Below are 17,593 nucleotides of genomic sequence, written 5' to 3' on the forward strand. Positions count from 1 at the left end.
CCGATGGCAGTCTAAAACATAAAGTATTTCGGAAGAGCACACATACTGATAGATACTTACACAAGAACTCCAATCATCACCCACAACAAAAAAAGGTGTAATCAAAAATTTAGTGGACAGGGCAAAACGGATTTGTACGCCGGAACATCCGGATACGGAACTGAATCATCTGAAACAGGCCTTCGAAAAGAATGGGTACTCAAACAAAGAAATTAATAGAGTTTTAAGACCTAATTACAGCAGGCCAAAGGAGGAGGATGGTACACAGCAATGGAAGAATACGGTGTCTTTACCTTTCATTAATAAGGTTACAGATCTAATCGGCAAAATTTTCCTGAAACATAAAGTGAAACCGGTATTCAAACCTACCAGAAAAATAGGACAAGTACTTCGTTCTGTTGAAGATAGAAGGCCACCATTATCATCTAGCGGTGTTTATAAAATTCCGTGTACTTGTGGCAAGGTCTTATTGGTACTACGAAAAGAAGTGTGAATACGAGGGTAAAGGAGCATAAAAGTCTTTGCCGACTGGGAAAAATAGATAAATCGGCCGTTGCGGGACATGCACTTCAGTCAGGTGACCGTGTAGTTAAGTTTTCTGAAACTACAGTTTTAAGTGCTACCACGAACTGTTGTCCACGACTGTATAGGGAGGCTATTGAAATTTATAAACATGAAGATAATTTTAATAAAAAAGAAGAGGCCTTCAAATTAAGCGAGATATGGACAGTGGCGTTACAGAATCGATAAGTGATTTTTATCTATGACGGACTATTATCGATAGTTACATGTTATCTTTGACTAGTTTTCCCTCTGCTAGACCACGCCCACTTTCCTCGGTATTTAGGCCGCTCTCCGACGCCTGACTCGAATGCCAGCCCGCCCCCTTCGGGGGGAGTTGAAATTCAATAAAGAAAAAAAAAAAAAAGCCTGACTCGTCAGTCGGCAGGACTCAGCAGGACCAGCCATACCTCTGAAGATGTCCAACGTAGTATTGGACGAAACGTTAGGAATAGAAGAATTCCATGGACCACGGCCATATAGCCCGGAAGAATTATGTAAACGTTCACCTGCTACCCGACTTCTACATTCAACTGAATTCTACATTTTATAACTAAAAAGTACCTTCCAAGGGGGCAATGAAATGTTTCTTTTTGGTATAAATAAATTTAAGCCCAAAAAACTAAAATAATTTATGTAAACCTACGTAAGAAACGCTGTATTTTTGTATTAATTCCATGTATTGTCATTAAGTTGTCTTATAATGTAAAACTGTAATTACACTACTGGCCATTAAAATTGCAACACCAAAAGAAATGCAGATGATAAACGGGTATTCATTGGACACATATATTATACTAGAACTGACATGTGATTACATGGCCGGCCGGTGTGGCCGTGCGGTTAAAGGCGCTTCAGTCTGGAACCGCGTGACTCCTACGATCGCAGGTTCGAATCCTGCCTCGGGCATGGATGTGTGTGATGTCCTTAGGTTAGTTAGGTTTAAGTAGTTCTACGTTCTAGGCGACTGATGAACTCAGAAGTTGATTCGCATAGTGCTCAGAGCCATTTGAACCATTTGTGATTACATTTTCACGCAATTTGGGTGCGTAGATCCTGAGAAATCAGTACCCAGAACAACCACCTCTGGCCGTAATAACGGCCTTGATACGCCTGGGCATTGAGTCAAACAGAGCTCGGATGGCGTGTACAGGTACAGTTGCCCATGCAGCTTCGACACGATACCACAGTTCATCAAGAGTAGTGACTGGCGTATTGTGTCGAACCAGTTGCTCGGCCACCATTGACCAGACGTTTTCAATTGGTGAGAGATCTGCAGAATGTGCTGGCCAGGGCAGCAGTCGAACATTTTCTGCATCCAGAAAGCCCTGTACAGGACCTGCAACATGCGGTTGTGCATTATCCTGCTGAAATGTAGGGTTTCGCAGGGATCGAATGAAAGATAGAGCCACGGGTCGTAACACATCTTAAATGTAACATCCACTGTTCAAAGTGCCGTCAATGCGAAGAAGAGGTGACCGAGACGTGTAACCAATGGCACCCCATACCATCACGCCGGGTGATACACCAGTATGGCGATGACGAATAGACGCTTCCAATGTGCGTTCACCGCGATGTCGTCAAACCGGATGCGACCATCATGATGCTGTAAACAGAACCTGGATTCATCCGAAAAAGCCGGCCGGAGTGGCCCAGCGGTTCTAGGCGCTACAGTCTGGAACCGCGCGACCGCTACGGTGGCAGGTTCGAATCCTGCCTCGTGCATGGATGTGTGTGATGTCCTTAGGTTAATTAGGTTTAAGTAGTTCTAAGGTCTGGGGGACTGATGACCTCACAAGTTAAGTCTCATAGTGCTCAAAGCCATTTGAAACATCCGAAAAAATGACGTTTCGCTATTCGTGCACCCAGGATCGTCGTTGAGTGCACCATCGCAGGCGCTCCTGTCTGTGATGCAGCGTCAAGGGTAACCGCAGCCGTGGTCTCCGAGCTGATAGTCCGTGCTGCTGCAAACGTCGTCAAACTATTCGTGCAGATGGTTGTTGTCTTGCAAACGTCCACATCTTTTGACTCAGGGATCATGACGTGGCTGCACGATCCGTTACAGCCGTGCGGATAAGATGCCTGTCATCTCGACTGCTAGTGATACGAGGCCGTGGGGATCCAGCACGGAGTTCCGTATTACCCTCCTGAACCCACCGATTCCATGCTCTTGCTAACAGTCGTTCGATCTCGACCAACGCGAGCAGCAATGTCGCGATACGATAAGTCGCAATCGCGATAGGCTACAATCCGATCTATATCAAAGTCGGAAACGTGATGGTACGCATTTCTCCTCCTTACACGAGACAGCACAACAAGGTTTCACCAGACAACGCCGGTCAACTGCTGTTTGTGTATGAGAAATCGGTTGGAAACTTTCCTCATGTCAGCACGTTGTAGGTGTCGCCACCGGCTCCAACATCGTGTGAATGCTCTGGAACATTTGCATATCACAGCATCTTCTTCCTGTTGGTTAAATTTCGCGTTTGTGGCACGTCATCTTCGTGATGTAGCAGTTTTAACGGTCAGTAATGTATGTTATAAAACTAAAAAGTATCATCCAAGTGGGCAATGAAATGTTTCTTTTCACTTGTAAATAAATTTAAGCGTCAAAAAAGTAAAATAATTTATTTAAACCTACGTAAGAAACTCTGTATTTTTGTATTAATTCCGTGTGTTGTCTTTAAGTTGTCTTATAATGTAAAACTAATTAATTTCTGTTAAATGTGGAAGAGCATACAGATGTTAAAACTAGCAAAAGAGAGCAACTATGTCTTTAATTTGCAAATAATGCATCAGACGCAGCGCAAGCGGCGTCAACAATCAAGTTTTATGCGATTAGCCGTGCCGGGAAAGAGTGTAGTGAAGTCTTTCGAACATTTTTCCAGGCGAGAGGCTTCCAGAACAGAAAGAGACCGAGGAAAATTGACAGTAAATTTGCCTTCAGTTCTCTACTTGTATGCAGCGTCTAGCTCGCTCTCTCCTTGAGGCCTGCTCTCTAAATTGATGACTCCGCTCTTGTTCTTGAAATATATTTTCGAGATGTTTAAAGTACTCATCCATGTAAACGAAATGTCAGTATGTGAATAAATGTGATTGTTTATCAGTGTTTAAATAACTTTAACCTTTACTGCAGACTTTTCTATATTTCAGCTAAGAGACCTGCAAGACTGCAGACATGTCGACCGCTGTCGAACGTCACTGATGTCCGAATTTGTAGCAGCCACTCGTGTGTCCCTGAGATCTGTTAAGTCGATCCGTAAACGCAGTTTCGGGACAGCACTTCCGTGCATAATGCGTAATTTTAATGATCGGCATACGGCCAACAAACGACGTGAGCGGTTAGTCCACTCCGGCGGTGTCAAAGCAGGTTAGACAAAATCTCGAATTATTAATTTTCTCTCTCTTGGGGGTAAATTTACCTATGCCGTGTGGTAATTGAAACTTATTTTTTTTAGTTGGCTGCTTCTTTTAATTAACGACACTCCAGTTAATTTCCTCTTATCAAAAATTATTTTTCAATTGCCAATAAAGTGTGCCACACAAAACGAGAGAGAAAACTTTTCTTTTTTGAAAATAATAATACAACTAGCGCTCAAAGCGGTGAGCAAGCAGACGTTCACATGCATCGTAAGGATGACGTTTGTTTTAAATTATTTTCTACTTATTTAACGAAATAATTATGTTTTTGCTTCCATCCGTTAGTAAATTACTAAGCGACATCAGTTATCGTGAAGTACATGTACAAACAGCCGAAGCAGAGGTTTAATGACATAAGATAAAACTTATTCAAGAAGGTATACTTTCCAATACGTATATATTTGGAGATTACTCACCTGACAGCAAGAGAATATTAACCCATATTTAATGCATGAAAATCTCTTATTTTTTTGTCGTCTTATTATCATAGGCTATTATCATAGGCTATCGAAAGGCTATTTACAATTTGTACAGAAACCAGATGGCAGTTATAAGAGTCGAGGGACATGAAAGGGAAGCAATGGTTGGGAAGGGAGTGAGACAGGGTTGTAGCCTCTCCGCGATGTTATTCAATCTGTATATTGAGCAAGCAGTAAAGGAAACAAAAGAAAAGTTCGGAGTAGGTATTAAAATCCATGGAGAAGAAACAAAAACTTTGAGGTTCGCTAATGACATTGTAATTCTGTCAGAGACAGCAAAGGACTTGGAAGAGCAGTTGAACGGAATGGATCGCGTCTTGAAGGGAGAATATAAGATGAACATCAACAAAAGCAAAACGAGGATAATGGAATGTAGTTTAATTAAATCAGGAAATGCTGAGGAAATTAGATTAGAAAATGAGACACTTGAAGTAGTAGATGAGTTCTGCTATTTGGGGAGCAAAATAACTAATGATGGTCGAAGTAGAGAGGATATAAAATGTAGACTGGCAATCGCAAGGAAAGCATTTCTGAAGAAGAGAAATTTATTAACATCGAGTATAGATTTAAGTGTCAGGAAGTCGTTTCTGAAAGTAGTTGTATGGAGTGTAGCCATGTATGAAAGTGAAACATGGATGATAAATAGTTTGGACAAGAAGAGAATAGACGCTTTCGAAATGTGGTAGTATAGAAGAATGCAGAAGATTAGATGGGTAGACCACATAACTAATGAGGAAGTATTGAATAGGATTGGGGAGAAGAGAAGTTTGTGGCACAACTTGACCAGAAGAAGGGATCGGTTGGTAGGACATGTTCTGAGGCATCAAGGGATCACCAATTTAGTATTGGAGGGCAGCGTGGAGGGTAAAAATCGTAGGGGGAGACCAAGAGATGAATACACTAAGCAGATTCAGAAGGATGTAGGCTGCAGTAGGTACTGGGAGATGAAGAAGCTTGCACAGGATAGAGTAGCATGGAGAACTGCATCAGACCAGTCTCTGGACTGAAGACCACAACAACAACAACAACAACAACATTATCATAGGCGTTTTCCTCGACACTTAAAACATTTTTATGGGGTCTAATGACTGGCCCATTCTTATACATCACTCGACTTTCTAATCCACGAAAATTTTGTAAGTGTAATTACTTTTGCTTCAAAAGCGAATCTGTTGAGTTGAGGCTCAGATTTAGCAATCGTGTGCAGTTGGTCTGTCCTGTGTTGGGAAGCAGATTTATTGCTTCTGGCGATTTATAATCACATCTGTGTGGGCTCCCCTTAAGCTACAGGCCTGATCGCTTATTTCGCATATCAAATAAAAATGGTTCAAATGGCGCTGAGCACTATGGGATTTAACTTCTGAGGTCATCAGTCCCCTAGAACTACTTAAACCTAACTAACCTAAGGACACCATACACATCCATGCCCGAGGCAGTATTCGAACCTGTGACCGTAGCGGTCGCGCGGTTCCAGACTGTAGCGCCTAGAACCGCTCGGCCACTTCGGCCGGCCGCATGTTAAATAATGTAGATATTAATTCCATATAGGTTTCCTACGTTCCACTTTCACTGATTTGGCTGAAAGTGGAGCGAAAAAAACTGCGACGTGTTGGATAGTTGTACGACTTTTTTCTGCAGAAGCCCAGGCCTTCTGCTGTTTATTAGCAGCTCTTTACTGTCAAAGGAAAACGACATTGTTCAGTAAACATGGTTATGGAAATGGAAATGCCGTGTGGCTAGGACCTCCTGTCGCCTGGTGAATGTCTTTCAAGTTGACGCCACTTCGGCGACTTGCGTGTCGATGGCGATGAAAGGGCAACACAACAGCTAGCCCCTGAGCGGAGAAAATCTCCGACCCAGCCGGGAATGGAACCCGGGTCGTTATGTGTGACATTCAGTCGCGCTGACCACTCAGCTACCAGGGGCGGACTAACATGGTTGTGGGTAAAAGTCTAGAATAGGCCCAGAATATTGTCAGCGCTTGCCATGAGATATGAGAACAGAAGTAGATGTCTCAGTTCTTTGTGTTACGTAGCGACACAATACGTTTCGAAGTAACGTATTCGGAAGAAAAGGTGAAACATTGCACTAAACGAGGATTATGAACTAAATAGCTCCTTATTTGGGTCGCAGCTGTTTAAACTGTGCTGGTATCTGCAAACCAGAGACAGCGTCGCCACCCAGGGCATATTCGAGAAAGCAATGAAATATTTCTCTACTGTGTGTTGCTAGGTAGTCTATCCGCACCAGCGCACTGAAAAAATGCATCAACGTTTCTTATTATATTGAACATGTGGCTACCATTAATAGACACTGAACCACCTACCTTTTCCCAAGACTGAATTTGAAAAAAAGATCCACTTCAGGATGATTCCATTCACACAAACCTTTGACTGTTTAAGAGTCATGTCGACACCACATATGATACGTTTTCGTGTCTCTACAATTATCCCACGAGACATCCACCAACGAACGACTTTGCTGTGCACAACTTAATAACTTGGATCAGTCCACTTTATAGCAATCCTTGCCAAACACACAGCGAAAAACAGCAAACAAGACAGTGGTTTCAATTTCGGCCCTAGAAACTCTCTGCGTCAGTTGTCGCCTCTCATTGGTTATGCCAAAGCATCACTCCATTGGCTACGGGAAACTGACGGGTCGCCAACCTATGAGGAGTACATCGAAACCGCCGTTACTGCTAATGGTCCTAATCTATACTTAAGCCCGCAATTTGTTGTCATTGAGACTGACAGATGTACATTTACACACATTTTATTCAAACACTTTGCCACTTCACTGTTAATTTATATCAACAACTTTAAGTAAGAAAACAAATTCAGTAAAGCAAGACAGCACAGCTGTCGAAAGATGTGCACACACTAAGTGGGAACCCATACACTTACGGTACTTACGGTTCTGGTCTCGTGCGTAGCTGCAATTACCTATGGATTTGCTACTTTTTTTTTTAGTTTAAATTCGTGCGTACAAGTATGTAGTTGGAATTTCAAAACGTGTTTGGTTTATTAGGCTTTCTACTTTAAACACTTATTTTGGTGTTCCTAGTATAAAGTCTTGAGTAACCTACTCAGGTGAGAGTACAACATCACAGGAAAAAACTGAGGCCGGCCGGAGTGGCCGCGTGCTTCTAGGCGCTTCAGTCTGGAGCCGCGCGACCGCTACGATCGCAGGTTCGAATCCTGCCTCCGGCATGGATGTGTGTGATGTCCTTAGGTTAGTTAGGTTTAAGTAGTTCTAAGTTCTAGGGGACTGACGACCTCAGATGTTAAGTCCCATAATGCTCAGAGCCATTTGAACCAATAAACTGAGACGCAATTCAGTTATTCGAATGTGTAAGCAAACACGCGACCTCTTACAGCCTTTTACAGTCTTTTACAGCCAATCAGAATCTAAAGAAACAAACAAAGCACAAGATAAAAAATAATTTTTCATTCGTAGTGTAATACAGTGTGATGCAAATCGTAATAGTCTAACATTACATTCACTCGCGTTGATTTCCTGACGTACCTGAAGGTGAATCCGTAACAACACAATCTGTGAAAATAATACGTTAAGCAATCATCTTCAAAAAATTTAGAATTACTACAACCTTTAAACGAGGTGTAATCTTAGTCGTCACCAAATACTTCATTTTCATCGTACGTAGACTCGCCAAGGGCTTTGTAAATCATTTTTTCAAAACGTTTCTTCTCTTCGCACCACACTTTGAACACACAGTCATACTAAATCTACGATACAGATTACTCTAACGTCACCTAATGCCTACGAAGCAAAAGACAATAACAAAGGTTTCAAAAACGATGGACGGTTAAAGAGATACCGCTACGATGTCTGCAGATCTCACAGATCATTCCGGGAGCAAAAAAAGAAACGTTCGAAACGACTGAAAATCATCGGAAGTGGCGCAACGTAATATTACACCCGCCGCGTATTGGCATTTCCTGCAAACGACGAAGAATTACTTCAGCCGGATGCCAAGTGGTGTTTACGGTTTTGCAGTTATTGCCTTGACAGCAACATTTCGCACGTCATGACAAATGTTAAATGCAGATGCTCACCAAGGAACAGCATCTCGCCATCAAAAACTAAGCATCACACTAGAAGGAAAGCGAACATGTTTTCCTTGTTTTCTAGTAACTTTCCGAAACGACGTACTTTCCTTGGCACAAAAAACTTGTCGCCTAGCTGTATATACTGTACGGGCACAGTGTCGTAGTAACATGATAGTTCGTGAATTGGAAGCAAAGACTGTAGAAAAAGGAAGCAAAGCGCAGCACTTACCACACGCAGCTTACGACTGACGATGCCTGCAACATATACGCAGCGCGGTGCGTTCCACGAATTCGCACACGCACGTGACCCGACAATCAGACCCCTCCGCCACTTGGCTGGCTGTCTTACCCGCACTGCGCATGCGCGAACAAGCTGGTAGCTTTTTACAACAGGAGCACGCCGTCGCCTTCTGTCGCGCAACTCTTTCGTCTGTCCCGTAACTAACTCATCAAAAGTTATACTCGTATCGAATGTTGAGAACACAAACCACTTTAAAACAACGCATACTTGTCGATTGCAACACAAAACCGAATAGCAATGAGTCTGCTTTCAGTGAACAGTTGCCCACCGCGTGCGTTCTCTCTCAAAAGCCAAAGCAACTACAGAGCAAAAAAGACAAAGTTCTCCGACAGAGAGATGCGCCCGTCCTAATTCGAGTGTGGCGCTATTACTTTTTGTAACTTTCAGGCAGAGCATTGAATAAAATGACCAGTCATATGCTGTTTACATGCTAAAATATTAATTTTATATTATCAAAACTTGTTGTTGTTGTGGTCTTCAGTATTGAGACTGGTTTGATGCAGCTCTCCACGTTACTCTATCCTATGCAAGCCTTTTCATCTCCCAGTACCTTCCGCACCCTACATCCTTCTGCATAGTGCATCCATCTCTTGGTCTCCCTCTACGATTTTTACCCTCCACGCTGCCCTCCAGTACTAAATTGGTGATCCCTTGATGCCTCAGAACATGTCCTGCCAACCGATCCCTTCTTCTAGTCAAGTTGTGCCACAAACTCCTCTTCTCCCGAATTCTATTCAATAACTCATCATTAGTTATGTGATCTACCCATCTAATCCTCAGCATTCTTCTGTAGCACCACATTTCGAAAGCTTCTATTCTCTTCTTGTCCAAACTATTTATTGTCCATGTTTCACTTCCATACATGGCTACACTCCATACAAATACTTTCAGAAACGACTTCCTGTCACTTAAATCAATACTCGATGTTAACAAATTTCTCTTCTTCAGAAACGCTTACCTTGCCATTGCCAGTCTACATTTTATATGCTCTCTACTTCGACCATCATCAGTCATTTTGCTCCCCAAATAGCAAAACTCCTGTACTACTTTAAGTGTCTCATTTCCTAATCTACGTAATTCCCTCAGCATCACTTAACTTAATTCGACTACATTCCAATATTTTCGTTTTGCTTTTGTTGATGTTCATCTTATACCCTCCTTTCAAGACACTGTCCATTCCGTTCAACTGCTCTTCCAAGTCCTTTGCTGTCTCTGTCAGAATTACAATGTCATCGGTGAACCTCAGAGTTTTTATTTTTTCTCCATGGATTTTAATACCTACTCCGAACTTTTCTTTTGTTTCCTTTATTGCTTGCTCAATATAGAGATTGAATAACATCGGGGAGAGGCTACAACCCTGTCTTACTCCCTTCCCAACCACTGCTTCCCTTTCATGTCCCTCGACTCTTATAACTGCCATCTGATTTCTGTACAAATTGTAAATAGCCTTTCGCTTCCTGGAATTGACCCCTGCCACCTTCAGAATTTGGAGGAGAGTATTCCAGTCAACATTGTCAAAAGCTTTCTCTAAGTCGACAAATGCTAGAAATGGAGGTTTGCCTTTCCTTAACCTTTCTTCTAAGATAAGTCGTAGGGTCAGTATTGCCTCACATGTTCCAACATTACTACGGAATCCAAACTGATCTTCCCTGAAGTCGGCTTCTACCAGTTTTTCCATTCAACCTATATGAGAAAAATACATATTCAAATATATCTTATTGTTCTAATTTACAGTGGCCAAAGCCGGGTTTACTTGCAAAGTGTGAATAACCGAAAGAACTAAACTGAATCTGCTGATAGCACATTTTACTTGTGTTCACAGAAAGCATCGCACATTTCACATGTTTTCACAAAAAGTGTCCCCTAACTCAAACTCTACATACAGTCACTGTTCGTAATGACTTAGAAGAGTCAAACACTTCATTCAATTTCACTGGACGCCATCTTCACAATACAGATATTAAATTTGGTAAATTATCATCTTCGCAAACTTGTTGCAAGAGATTGTTGACGATATTAAGGCTTTCGTGAATAGAAGGTTTCAAAGTGAGTTTCTGCACATTCGTCTTGGCTTTCTGTGCCGAAAATACAGGGTGGCGCACGAAATGTGTTACCAATTTTTCTTTCACAATTTACGACGCACATTAGATATCCCGCTGGGATCTCTACAGCAGTACCAGCAGAGCTTGGAAAAACAAATGAGTTACGAAATGATGTGTAATTCACGATACTGCCGCTAGGAGACTAGTAAGCAGCAATGGCTGACAATGGAAGACTGACGACACAGCAACGGTCGGCAGTAGAGATGGGTGATCCGCTCTTGAACTAATTCATAGAGTTGAATCTTTCAAAGGAGTGAACAATCAGTGATTCAGAAAAAAAGAACGGTAGCTCCAAACGTTTCCCACGGCAGAGAGAGAGAGAGAGAGAGAGAGTGAGAGAGAGTGAGAGAGAGAGAGACGGAGCATATCAGCAGCGCCTCTGCTGGTCAGAGCACAGTGCATGCCACACAACACAGCCAGCGCCGGCCTCTGCCCTGCTACTACCTTGGCTGCCTGCATTGTGCAGTGCCCCATTGGATTTTGTGTTTCACATATGCCGTGCCATCTCTGTGCGTCGTCTGCCGCCTGCAGTGTCTGGCGCAGCTTAACTTCGCATCGCACTCTGTCGGCGATCGTTTCAGTCGCACGTCCTGCCCTCTGGGCAGTTGATGCGAGCAACAGGACAGAGAGCCACCTAGCGGATAACATAGGAACTACTTGCAACAACCTGCTCACAAGGGAACGGACGATTTGTCTCGGAGCGGGTGAGTTCACCGCTCTCCCCACCCTCGGAACTCGACCGCTCAACGCTCGCCCCACCGTCTCGACTCTAGCCAGAGCGTTGAGCAAAGCGACTCAGGTGTCACTCTGGTCTCTGCGGTCTCAGCTCACGCAGTAATACAGCTCACGGCTCGACCTGCTCGACTCAGCGCCTCTGCATCGGAGTTCGTCTCTACTGGATATTGTTCTTCGTAGTAATACCGCTATGTATATTACATTATTATGTTATGTATACATCAATTGTTTTTATTTTATTTTTATTTGTTTAAACTGATTAGATTAGGTTCCTGATGACTCCTCTTACTATAGGATTTTTATTATGGACACTCGAATTTACGCTTTAATTACGAGCGAACCGATAAACGTATCGCAAAATGTGATACACCAATATTTTCCTTGTTTTATTCTGCGTAAGTCTATATGCAGCACTTTCGTTTTACAGTCAAATTTATATTTTTTTTTCTTATTCTGGTACGGACTTAGCGATTTTAGGCGTCTTCGGAAGGAAACGTTCACTTTAAAAATATATGGCTTGCGATGTATTTGTATGAGGTTAATGAAATTTTAATACATTATAGCCAAATATATTGTTAATGTAAATCTCAAGTTACAACATTTTCCGATCACCCAAAAAACCACGATAGTGCAAAATAAATCAATAATCAAAAACTTTGTCATATCGTGGAAATTTCAATAAACAATACAAAATTCTTACTCATTATCTGTGTTACTTCAAAATAGGATCAAATAAGATCAAAATACAGGTATAGTACTGGAATAAACCAAGTTTAAAGGGCAATGTGCCATCCATTTATTTTCTATTGTAAATGAGTGGTGAGTCATGAAAAAGAGCTAATTCATATCAGGGAGTGAACAGTTCTGATCCAATCTCTGAAAAGAACAGTTTTGCCCATCTCTAGTCGGCAGTTGTGTTACTTTTTCATGAAACGAAAAGCCTTGTTGTGACTCGTGACTCAGAGGTGTTTTCGACAACAGTTTAACACACGTTGGGTCCCTTGCAAGAAGACCATCCACAGGTAGTACGATAAATTTGTACAGGAAGGAACAGTACTGGAAGCGAAGTGACCTCGTACTAAGCCTGTTTGTTCGCCGGAGAATATTGAAGCGGTACAAGTTGCTGTACAGAGAAGTCCCGGGAAATCGTGCAGAAAGGCAGCAGTGCAACTGGGAATATCCAGACGCTCCGTTCAACGCACTCTTAAAAGTGACCTCCATATGTACGCATACAAGATGACCTGTGCACAGAAGCTCACTGAGGAACACAAGCAGCAGAGACTACTGTTTGTTCAGTGGGCAGAGGATAGGGAAGACACTCTCGACAACGTTTGGTTTTCAGACGAGGCGCATTTTCATTTAGACGGTGTGGTTAACAAACAAAATGTACGCTTTTGGGCCACTGAAAACCCACAAGTGCTTCATGAACGACAACATTATGCTCCGACGATTACAGCGTGGGCAGCAATTTCCAGTCACGGACTTATTGGATCCTTTTTGTTTCAAGAAACTGAACAGCGAGCGTTATTTGAGCACGCTTCGCAATAGCTTCATTCCACAGCTTCTTGCTACTGCCTTGCCCTTCAACACGCAGTGGTTCATGCAAGATGGAGCAAGGCCACATACTGCAAACACTGTGTTGGAGTTTTTACACGAGCATTTCGACATGCGGATCATTTCACTCAGGTTTCCAGGTCGCTTCAATGACGGACAAAATTGCCCCCCCCCTCCCCCAATAGTCCAGATCTCAATCCGTGTGACTTTTTTCTTTGGGAGTACGTAAAGGAAAAAAATTTTCCCGAAACGTCCACATGATTTAATGGAGCTCAGAAGACTTATTCTTCAAGCTTGCAGTGAAATTACGGAAGACATGTGCCGTAGGGTAATGACTAACTTCAGTGTTAGTCCGAAGGAAGTTAGGAAACGAAATGGTGGACATATTGAGCATATGCTGAGTTAGAACAAATCTCCATGGACGGCTCTTCATTGTAGTATACCGGTGATCAAAAAGTCAGTATAAATTTGAAAACTTAATAAACCACAGAATAATGTAGATAGAGAGGTAAAAATTGACACACATGCTTGGAATGACATGGGGTTTTATTAGAACAAAAGAAAAACAAAGTTCAGAAAGTGTCCGACAGATGGTGCTGCACAGCAAAACTGCTACCGTGGCGGGTGAGAGGTACACCGATATGTTACTGAATCCCATCATCCCCAGCCTGGCTGATAAACACCTGCTGGAACGTACTATGTTTATGCAGGATGGCGCTGCACCCCATATTGCTAGACGTATGGTGATGATCGTGTGCTCAGCCGCCACTTTCGTCATGCTTGGCCTCCCAGGTCCCCAGACCTCAGTCCGTGCGATTATTGGCTCTGGAGTTACCAGAAGCATATCGTCATCGACCGACATGTCAAGACAACACCTGACGCCAATGCCTCACCATAACTGCGGACATGCTTTACAGTGCTGTTCACAACATTATTCCTCGACTACAGCTATTGTTGAGGAATGATGGTGGACATATTGAGCATTTCCTGTAAAGAACATCATCTTTGCTTTGTCTTACTTTGTTATGCTAATTATTGCTATTCTGATCAGATGAAGCGCCATCTGTCGGACATTTTTTGAACGTTTGTATTTTTTTAGTTCTAATAAAAACCCCATGTCGTTCCAAGCATGTGTGTCAATTTGTACCTCTGTATCTATATTATTCCGTGATTTATTCAGGTTTCAAACTTATACTGACTTTTTGATCACCCTTTGTGTTCCTTTCAGATTGCATCGACAACAAAGTTCATATTCAAAAAGAAAATGGTAACACATTTTGTGCGCCACCCTGTACACTGACGTGGCAGAAGTCACGGGATAGCGATATGCACAGATACAGATGGCGGTAGTGTCGCGTGCACAAGGTATGAGAGGGCAGTGCACTGGCCGCCCTGCCATTTGTACTCAGCTGGTTCGCGTGAGAAGCTTTCCGACGTGGCTGTGGCTGCACGAAGAGATTTAACAGACTTTGAACACGGAAGAGGAGATGGAGCCAGACGTGTCGGTCATTCCATTTTGGAAATCGTTACGGAATTCCGAGATCCACAGTGTCGAGAGTGTGCCGAGAATACCGCATACGAGGCGTCACCTCTCACCGCGGACAACGCAGTGGCTGACGGCCTTCACTTAACGACCGAGAGCAGCGGCGTTTGCGTAGAGTTGTCGGCGCTAACAGACAAGGAACGCCGCGTAAAATAACCGCAGAAATCCCTGGAGGCGTACAACGAACGTATCCGTTATGACAGTGTGGCGACATCTGGCGTTAATTGCCTGTGGCAGCAGACGGCCGACGCGAGTGCCTTTGCTAACAGCCAGTGGCGTAGCGTGGTTGTAAAGGTTGGGGAGGATCTGCACTTATTGTGGGGAGACAAAACAGTACAATAAATAATAATTTAAACAAACGAAACAAAATGCATCAGATAAAACAACAACAACTACTACTACTAATACTACTACTACTACCACCGCCACTAATAATAATAATAATAATAATAATAACAAACTTGCTATGGAAAAACTGGTAGAAGCTGACCTCGGGGAAGATCAGTTTGGATTCCATAGAAATGTTGGAACACGGGAGGCGATACTGAGCCTACGACTTATCTTAGAAGAAAGGTTAAGGAAAGGCAAACCTACGTTTCTAGCATTTGTAGACTTAGAGAAAGCTTTTGACAATGTTGACTGGAATACTCTCTTTCAAATTCCGAAGGTGGCAGGGGTAAAGTACAGCGAGCGAAAGGCTATTTACAATTTGTACAGAAAGCGGATGGCAGTTATAAGAGTTGAGGGGTATGAAAGGGAAGCAGTGGTTGGGAAGGGAGTAAGGCAGGGTTGTAGCCTCTCCCTGATGTTATTCAATCTGTATATTGAGCAAGCAGTGAAGGAAACAAAAGATAAATTCGGGATAGGTATTAAAATCCAGGGAGAAGAAATAAAAACTTTGAGGTTCGCCGATGACATTGTAATTCTGTCAGAGACAGCAAAGGACTTGGAAGAGCAGTTGAACGGAATGGACAGTGTCTTGAAAGGAGGGTATAAGATGAACATCAACAAAAGCAAAACGAGGATAATGGAATGTAGTCGAATTAACTCGAGTGATGCTGAGGGAATTAGATTAGGAAGTGAGTCACTTAAAGTAGTGAAGGAGTTTTGCTATTTGTGGATCAAAATAACTGATGATGGTCGAAGTAGAGAGGATATAAAATGTAGACTGGCAAAGGCAAGGAAAGCATTTCTGGAGAAGAGAAATTTGTTAACATCGAGTATAGATTTAAGTGTCAGGAAGTAGTTTCTGAAAGTATTTGTATGGAGTGTAGCCATGTATGCAACTGAAACATCGACAATAAATAGTTTGGACAAGAAGAGAATAGAAGCTTTCGAAATGCGGTGCTACAGAAGAATCTTGAAGGTTAGGTGGGTAGATCACGTAACTAATGAGGAGGTATTGAATAGAATTGGGGAGAAGAGAAGTTTGTGGCACAACTTGACTAGAAGAAGGGATCGGTTGGTAGGACATGTCCTGAGGTATCAAGGGATCGCAAACTTAGCATTGGAGGGCAGCTTGGAGGGTAAAAATCGTAGAGGGAGACCAAGAGATGAATACACTAAGCAGATTCAGAAGGATGTAGGTTGCAGTAGGTACTGGGACATGAAGGAGCTTCCACAGGATAGATTAGCATGGAGAGCTGCATCAAACCAGTCTCAGGACTGAAGACCACAACAACAACAACAACTAGCTTGTTCAAGAAACGATGACAATTTTGTAGAACTCCAGCAGCAAGAGAAGAAGCACTTTATATTTTTTTCTTGTTCCCAAGTGCAATGCGCCTCTCTTTTCTTCCCACGAATAAGTCTATAACTCGGTCTACAAAGATCTGACCACTGGATAGCTCTCCAAGTAGTCTTTTCTATTGCTAACGTGCTCAAACACGACAGCCGGATGTTGAACATTGAATTCCTTTAATTCTTCACTCGTCTTTAGGAGTACTCATGGTTCATTCACAGCTTGCTGTAGTTGCGGGTAGGGTCAAAACCAAACGCAGGTACTTCGTTGTTTCTTCATAAACGAAGTCTAAATCGTTGTTGACAATGTACTTTAAGAGGATTTTTGGAGATAAGTGTTTTTTCTCATCAGCGTATATGTTACACAGTTCATTTTCAAGTTGTTCTTGTTTGAAAAAAGGGTGCTGTTCTAATAATTGAAGCAGTTTCAACTTTGGGATTTCTTTTTGATAGTTCGGAAAACATTTTTCGTTCAAAAGTTCAACAAACTGAATTTGGGGAAAGTTTTGAAACCTTCTTTCCATCTGAACAATTTGCAAATCCAATATCTCGTCAGTTAGTGCCCGGAGAAATGTCTTTTGACTGCCATTGCCATTGCCATTCAAACACAAGCTACATTTAATGCATTCATCAACGAATGTTTCTGTTCTTAATTGTCGTAAGTTTCTCAAAACAGTTCTTATTTCGTTGTGGCAAGCATTTATACTGATAGATTTTGACTGAAGCGTAGGATCATCCATCTGTCGTTTCATTTCCACAGCACAGCGCAAAGATTCTGGGTCCCACTGAGAGTCTGTATCATCAAGTATATAATTAAAAATACTGTATAGCCCTGAGAAATGACTAGATGTTGTTAAAATGCCCTGGAACGAAAGTTCCAGCGAGTGTTGCTTGCATGTGGCAGTTTAAATCCTTTCTCAGTTGGTAATACAGTTCGTTTTGATGATTTGCTGAAAAACTAATGGAATACAGTAAGCTCACTTATAAACATGCGCACTTGTCGTATGATTTTGGAGGCATGTAACAGAACCAAATTCAGTTGGTGTGCGTAACAATGAATAAACAGCGCATAGGGACAGAACTGC

The 17,593-nt window shown here is 42.4% G+C and overlaps 1 protein-coding gene across 3 annotated transcripts in view; it reads right to left on the bottom strand.

The window, feature by feature from the left end:
- The window catches only part of LOC126109801 (uncharacterized), a 160,105-nt gene extending 151,251 nt beyond the window's left edge, over positions 1-8,854 (bottom strand). For all 3 annotated transcript variants that reach the window (XM_049914860.1, XM_049914861.1, XM_049914859.1), the window contains exon 1: positions 8,763-8,854. The gene's annotated coding sequence lies outside the window, so the exon portion shown is untranslated. The remainder of the gene's footprint in view (positions 1-8,762) is intronic.
- Between the last annotated feature and the right edge of the window lie 8,739 nt (positions 8,855-17,593).

Source organism: Schistocerca cancellata, chromosome 12 (genome assembly GCF_023864275.1).
Source record: "Schistocerca cancellata isolate TAMUIC-IGC-003103 chromosome 12, iqSchCanc2.1, whole genome shotgun sequence".
Taxonomy (NCBI): Eukaryota; Metazoa; Arthropoda; class Insecta; order Orthoptera; family Acrididae; genus Schistocerca; species Schistocerca cancellata.